The sequence below is a fragment of the Octodon degus genome, unplaced genomic scaffold (assembly GCF_000260255.1).
Source record: "Octodon degus isolate 3935 unplaced genomic scaffold, OctDeg1.0 scaffold00116, whole genome shotgun sequence".
In the NCBI taxonomy this organism is placed as follows: domain Eukaryota; kingdom Metazoa; phylum Chordata; class Mammalia; order Rodentia; family Octodontidae; genus Octodon; species Octodon degus.
In genome coordinates this window covers 5724781-5732362 of record NW_004524692.1, presented here as the reverse complement: position 1 = coordinate 5732362, position 7582 = coordinate 5724781, and the positions used below count along the sequence as shown (strand labels likewise).

Here is a 7582-nt window from a genome sequence, read left to right as displayed (position 1 = left end):
GGGACATGGCTCAGTGGAATAAACGCTTCCCTGGCAAGTGCAAGGGCTTGAGTTCAATCCCCGGTTCCACAAAAAAAAAAAAAAAAAAAAAAAAAAAAAAAGAAAGAAAGAAAGAAAGAAAAATATAAGCATACTTGCCCTCTGCATCTCAGATACACTGCATACAAGCCTTTTCATTTTTCTTAAAATCCAACCAAATCCAAATTGTAACTACTCAGAAAGTTAATGATATTCACCAAAACTTCACACTCCATATACATTATATAACTTGGCATTTGATTCACAAAGTTCCTTTATCATCCTGGGTAATGCCATTTTCAGCCTACAAGTCTAACAACTTTCACCCCCACTCTAGTCATTTATTCTTGCTGCCCTGCCAGTATCACCAGTACATATTCCATCCTCTAGTCACAACCTCCAACATGATGCTAAATTCCTGCTAATATTACTTCTACTTCTTATCTACCCTCACCTTTTCAACTGTACTGCCACTGCCATGTTTTAGATGCCAATATTCTCACCTGGACTACTCAACTGCCTATTTAAAGAGTTCTCCTTACCACCAATCTTAGTCTACCAATCTAAATCCATTCCCCACATCTAGCTGAGTTAGCTATCTAATATGCACAAAAGTCTGTATCACTTTAAGACTCATTACCCTGGGCTGGTCAAACAGCTCAGCAGATTAAAGCACCTGCTTAGGCAGACTCATGGGCTGAGAGTTTGATCCCCAGGTCTCTCACACTGGTACCAGCACCAGCCCCACCCCCGGGGTGCACTGAGACAACTGGGCGTGCATGGCACGTGCCTGTAATCCCAGCACTTGGGAGGCTGTAAATAGGAAGATCACTATGAATTTGATCTATGCAGTAAGATCCTGTCCTAAAATACAAAAAAAAAGTCATTACCCTAAACTGGGTGTGATAGCACATACCTATAAACCCAGCACTCGAAGGTGGAGGAGGCAAGAGGATTACCTGGAGTTAAGAGGCCAGGTCAGCCTTGGCTATATGAGTTCAAAGCCAGCTTGAACTACATAGTGAAACCCTTCTCAAAAAGAAAAAGGTGTCCATTAAAGGTTATCATGTTTGTGACTCTGTAATTGAAGAACAAATACATCCCAGGAAATCAAATATTAAAAAGAAAAAAAAGAATCAGTACCCCTCCTTACATGGAACACTCCAAATTCCTTATATAGCATACCAGATCTTCCAAGATCTAACCTCATGTCCCACCACATCCCATTTGTTATTCAATATTTAACTGTTTCAGTCTCTAACATTACCAATTTAGCAATTTACTTTGCTACCTTTCTTCAGGCTATTGCTTTGATCTGAATACCCCTCTCCCTTCCCTATTCCACACCCCCACAACCACCCTTTTTCAGATGGCTAACTCCTACTCAATCCTGTGAGAGTTGGCTCAGATGCCATCTTCAAAATGCATTCTCTACACCCCCAGGCTGGGCTAAGTAGTCCTCTTATGGAACAGTGTTCATATTTTCTTGATATCAATGTACTAAAATTATTTTGTGTATTTATTATCCCTTTAGACACCATAAAATTCATGGAGAGGAAATAAATTAAATTCATCCTTAGTGGACAGAGACTGGCATTTGCAGAACAATCTGTTGTTGAACTGAATTTAATCTCCAAGACATCACCACAAGCAGTATCAATTAAGAAGTGCAAGAGTGATTTTAAAAGTACAAGAGTGAAAGGACTCCATTGAAAACAGACATAGTTTTCCTAGTTAACATTCATATCTTCTGGCTGGCCAGTGCTGCCTCTATATCAGAGTACTACTTACACCACAGCACTCAACGAGATCAGTCATAAAACAAGGGGTGGAGATTGTAGTTCAGTGTGCATGTTCAGGATGTGCAAGGCCATGGATGAGATCCCCAGCAACAAGCTGAGGGGTGGATAAAATGCTAAGCCATTTCAGCAGAACCAAACTGATGAGGATTTAGAAAGGTGAGGAGCAAGTAAGCCAAAGATGAAAGCACAGAGGTACTTATCCCCTTTAAGTGGCAACCCTAGAGCATGGGTTCTGATATGTGGGAAAGAAATATAACCCACATACACATATCGTTTAGGGCCCAAGTACCCCTACCTGAAGTGCGAGAAAAAGCTATTCAACTAGACTGATTTTCCTTGTCTCTTCTCTCATTTCACCTGCTGCTGTCACTGGGTATAAATGGCGATGCTGAAAGAAAATAACATCTTGCTCATAGCAGGCAGCAGGAGAAAACTGAGCCTCCTTAGAGCGCTTACAACTTCTCTATGTTCCCTATCCCACCTGTTCCCTTTGGTCAGCTGTTGATTAGGAGGTTCTCAAAGAAAGCAGATGGGCAGGTTTCCCATTCAACCAATCAGAAGAGCCAGCTGCCCTACAGTTCTCTACTGAAGTGTTCTTACATCCTAGGAAATGAAGGAAGTGTCCATCCATGCTTTGCCATGGGAAAATGAAGTGGAAAAAATGTGGAAAAACACAGTCCCAATTATGCATCAATGAATGCAATTCTACAATATGCCTCAGTCTCCTGAAGGTTAACTCCCTATGTTTGAGAAGGGGAAAAATAACCACCTTTAAGTCTTAAATCCTACACCAAATTATCCAAAGTACTAAGAATTATTAGAGCTTCTAAATCAGTGGTTCTCAATCAAGAGCAAATTTGTGCCCCAGGAGATATTTGATAACGTCTGGAGAAATTTTTGATTGTCACGCCTAGGGGAAACGGGTTGCTACCATCACGTAAGGAGGCCAGGGTTGCTGCTAAAGGTCCTGTAATGCACAGGAGAGTCCACCATTACAAAGAACTGTCTAGCTCAAAATGTCAACTATGCTGAAGATGAGAATCCCTATTCTGAGTGAAGAGAATGTCTAAAAGAATGTACATATTTTCCACACTAGATCTGGAGAAGGAAGATATCAGCTCCCCTCCCAACCCAAATCCATCAAGCAATATTCCAGAGGAAAAGAAAGGCTAGTTTGTACCTAAAAATAAATAAATAAATAACCAAAAAAAGAAAGGCTAATAGACATAAGATCACTTAACTCAAGTCCAACTAGCACAAAGAAGTTTCATCCCACCTCAGCCTTGGCTCCTCTATCACCTGCTGTTGCCACTCAGGTGAACAGCAGGTGGTAGGGCTACACTCCCCTCTGCCCTATCCTGGGAGGTCTACTTTGACCTACTTCAGTCTGGAGTTGTGAGACAATAAAAGAAATGCTACCCTCTTCAAGACACAAAGGATTCTGCTCTTAACTTCAGGGCCATTTTTAAAGTATTGAAATTAGCCAGAAGTAAACCCTTCTTTGCTAGGTCACTGATCAGACTTACACTACTTAAGTCAGTGAGGCAAAACATAGCAGAAGTAAGTCTCCCAAGGCCATGTCCTTGGGAGAAATGTCAGGAGACTGACACACAGGCTAACAGGCAGCTCCCCTACTTAATTATCATCTAGGATTGTGAATTAACTCACTCAGCAACAAAGATGGGGGTTCTAGAAATCTAGCTTCAGGAGTAAAAGAACATGATCGACCTCTTCATAACTTAAACTCAGCTTTCTGTGGCAATGAAGCAAGGGAGTTCAGTCTAAAATATAGATACTCTAGTTGAAAGGTGTCAGAGTGGGGAGGAGAATATTCTCCAAGTGGAAGGTTACAAAGAACTCCAATCTGGGCATTCCAAATACACTAGAGACTAAGAGGCAAACTCTCCAGTAAACAAAGTCTTACTACTACTGGCTTCTATGGCTTTATCTGAGACACTAACATGACCCCCCTCCCCAAGACTTTCCCAAGAATGAATAACTTTAATTATGTGAATATTTCCTGAAGTTTTAGATTTGCTATTGTTTGTTAGTGAGACTCTGTCTCACTATGTAATCCAAGGTGGCTCTGACTGCAGTATATAACCAGACTAGCCTGGAATTTTCGATCCTTCTGCTTCAGCCTTCTAAGTGTTAGAAGTATAGGCCTGTGCCACCATGCGTATTTGTTTTTCTTTTGGAAGGGCCAAGAAAGCCTAAGGCCAATAGACAGTTTACATGTATCTACTGGACTTCCTCCTAATGGATTGATCTCTGTTAAGTTTCTATGGCCAATGTCTAGTTTCAGCCCATCCAGGGATGATACCTGTACTTTCCAAAGCACTCTTTCTTAAAAGCCCCAAGAAAAGACATGTGAAAGAAATAGAAAAGTAATGTTCTGATATGAAAATGACAATCTAGTTTCTCCTAGGTTCAGAAGCATTACAGATACTTGACTCTCTCAGAAATTTACAGGGGCCGGGGACATGGCTCAGTGGAATAAACGCTTCCCTGGCAAGTGCAAGGGCTTGAGTTCAATCCCCGGTTCCACAAAAAAAAAAAAAAAAGAAAAGAAAAGAAAAGAAAGAAAGAAAGAAAGAAAGAAATTTACAGAAAAGTCCTGTGGAAGAAGTGAAATAGGAGTGATCTCTTGAAACAAATTAAAACTACGTAGGAGAAAAAAAATAAGAGAAATCTCATCCACAGTTAAAAGTACACAGTTTGGGGCCAGGGAGATGGCTCAGTGGAATAAACGCTTCCCTAGCAAGCGCAAAGGCCTGAGTTCAATCCCTGGTTCCGCCAAAAAAAATAAATAAAAGTACAGTTTTCTTGCATATAGAAGTAGGAAAATATAACCAAGTACCTGGAACTCAGAGTTTACAAAGTATGTTTTCAAAAGAAGAGTCTAGGAACTCTGAAGAGAAGTCAGAGGCAAGCTTTTCCAAGCCTTGAAATTACCTCAGCAACCCTCTAAGAGGAAGATATAGTAGACAGTGTACTAATGCAGTTTTCCATATGTAAAAGTGTTTCTGGTAGTGCAGACCAAAAAGACAAGAACCAAAGCTGGGGGTTTGGCCCAAGCCACATGAACTTTCCCTCTCTTCCCACCTATCTCCAGGTACCTGAAGAGACTGGGAGTGCAACAGATCTTGATGCACTCAGGTGAGTGAAAATTCTTTTCCTTGGCATCTACCCCAATACACTGCTCATGCCATTTTCATTCTGTTCCATTGCTATAAAAACAAGAAAAAGTTCTAGACTTACCTCTGGAAGAAACTTAATTTCCCCGGTCTCTTCCTAGCACAAGTTTCAAAGCCAGCAGAAAAACAAAAACAAATGGGGGAGGTAGTCAAACTTGGAGCTTTATTTTGACAGTGTTAGTCAATTTCAGTCACAAAAATTCAAAGAAGCCTAAAGCTATTTCAATCAAACTGATCCACTCAGAGATAAAGAACTGACTCACAACAAAATCTTGAAGCTTCCCTAACTCCAAGGTGGGTCAATTGACAAAACAATACCAGCTCTAAGAATTTCCAGTCCCAACGTCTCATGGCAAGAAAGATCTCAAATTTGACAGCTTCCAGGAAAGCCCATTACCCCCTGTAACTTTCTCACCTGCCTTCTCAATTCTTTTGATTCTATTTGTTACAATATTATTGTTAAACTTCCATCTTCAGAGAAAACTGGGAGGAAAGGGGTTACAGTTAAGGCACTTTCTTCCCATCACTTACTAGACTAGAACTATCCTTCACATCCTATCTTTGCCCTTTCCTCTAACTAGCACACAATGAGAACAAAATACCCACTGGGGCAGCATCCACTCACATTTCTACATTTCAGCAGGGGACGTTTTCTATGTATGTATGTTGACCCACTCTCTCCTAGCACTTAAAGAGCAAAAGGAGGGTCTGAGAGCTAAAGGACTGAATGAGCCTGCCTAGATGCCAGTCCTATCTTTTCTGTTTTCTCCTCAGACTTCTCAGCATACAGGGGTCCTACATAGCCACGTCTGTTTCCAGTCTTGTATTGCTAATTACTAAAAACTAGAAAAGTCCTTAATTTCTCCACACTCCACACCAGCTTCCCCATTTTCCCTTCTTTTCGTAACCAGGAAAAATAAGAGAGCAGTAAGCTAAAAAGCCTTTTGGGAAGCAAATCCAGTTGAACCCTCATTCAACCCCACTTCTCCAAACCCACATGACCATTCCCTTCTGCCCTTCCCACCCTATTAAAAACTAAGGGCCTGGCAATTAGAATTGGCTGCAAGTGATGCTGCTTAACTCGGCTGTCTTCTTGGCCACAGGGGGAAGGGAAACCCCCGAATCTCTTATCACCCGTGCAGCTCCTCGTCCCATCTCCCATCCCATTCCCCTTCCTCCCAAACTTTCCTCCCCGTCTCTCACTTTCTCCATTGCCTCGTCACACCGACACTCTCTCCAGTCCCTAAATCTTCGTTCTCTCCTTTTCCACCCAAATTCTCGCCCAGGCCCTTCCCCCTCCCACTTGCAATTTAACACTTTCAAAACCTCCTTCCCCGAAACGTCTCAAATCCAGTCCTCACCTTCTCCCACCTCCTCGCAGCAGCTCTGAGTCCAGCCCTTCCTCCGACCACATGCCACAAGCCCCTTCCCGGGGAAGCCTCGGTCTCTCCCTCCGGCTCCCACCCCCTTCCCATCCGGCTGTCTCCAGCCCCACTCCCCCACCTCGGCCTCTCTAATACCCCGGGCCTGCGCCGGCCCGGCCCTTGTTGACGCCCCTCCCCATACCCCTACCCAGCGCCGCGACCCCTGCCCTCCGCTACAGTTGCCACCTCCCCTGCACGCCCCCTCGGCCGTGCCCCTCCCCCACCTCGCAGCGTCCCGTCACCTCCCTCTCCGGAGGTTCTCAGGCTGGAAGTCGCCACCGCCTCCCCCTCCACTTTCCTTCCCCGAGCCCTTTGCGGCCCCGCCCGGCCGCGCCCCGCCCCGTCCCGCTCGACTCCCCCTCCCCACCCCAGCCGCCCCACCGCCCCACCGCCCCGCCGCCTCACTCTTGGCTTAGGCTCGGCGCCGCCATGTTGAATCCATCCGCGCCGCTTTCCCGAGCCGTCTCACGGAGCCGCATCCGGGCTCCGGCCGCCGCCGCCGCCGCCGCCGCGGGCGTGGGGGAGGGGAGAGGCGGGCGGGGGTGGTTGCATCCTGCACAGCGCCTCCCGGAACCTGGCCGGTTAGCGGCGGCTTCGAGACCATAGCAAGGCATGAGGAGAGTAGCCATATTAAGTGAGGGCAGCCTGGCAGCGGCATTAAGCGGGGAGTGAATGGCTTCACGCTCGTAGGAGAGAATGGAGATTGGCGGCCATCTTGCTTAGGGGCAAGCTGGCAGCTCAGGTTTGCCCGGACAAGTTTTGGGCGGTAGGGAGGAATAGACGAGTGTAACGTTCTTCAGTGTATAAATATAGGTGGCGCTCGAGTTGTCTGGTTTCGACTTCGCGACCCACTGAAACACTGGGATTGGTAGCCATGACGCATAAGGGCGGAATAGCACTGGGGTTGGACTGTCGCAGGAACGTGGGTGAAGGTTCAAGATCTAGATTTGACCTTTGCTCTGGGCTTCCTGGTCACCCGGACGTTCGGTAAACCCGGACGTGGATCAGGGAGCGCTGCTCGGATTCTCCCTCGGAATTCAGTCTTTCAGCATTTGCCATTTGAGCGCCCGCTTCCTCTAGGAAGTGTTGCCAGAGCTGAGTCGTGAAGGACTTGGGAACTGAACTGGGGCGGGAGCAGGGG

The 7582-nt window shown here is 45.4% G+C and overlaps 1 protein-coding gene across 3 annotated transcripts in view; it reads right to left on the bottom strand.

Moving 5' to 3' along the window:
• Dedd (death effector domain containing) overlaps positions 1-7195 on the bottom strand; it is a 12195-nt gene extending 5000 nt beyond the window's left edge. The window contains exons 1-2 of one of the 3 annotated variants that reach the window (XM_004639912.2): positions 6847-7195; positions 5082-5114 (exon numbers count right to left, since the gene is read on the bottom strand). The gene's annotated coding sequence lies outside the window, so the exon portion shown is untranslated. Of the gene's footprint in view, positions 1-5081; positions 5115-6665; positions 6793-6846 lie in introns of those variants that run through there. The other 2 variants (XM_004639914.2, XM_004639913.2) reach the window with 2 other exon arrangements.
• Between the last annotated feature and the right edge of the window lie 387 nt (positions 7196-7582).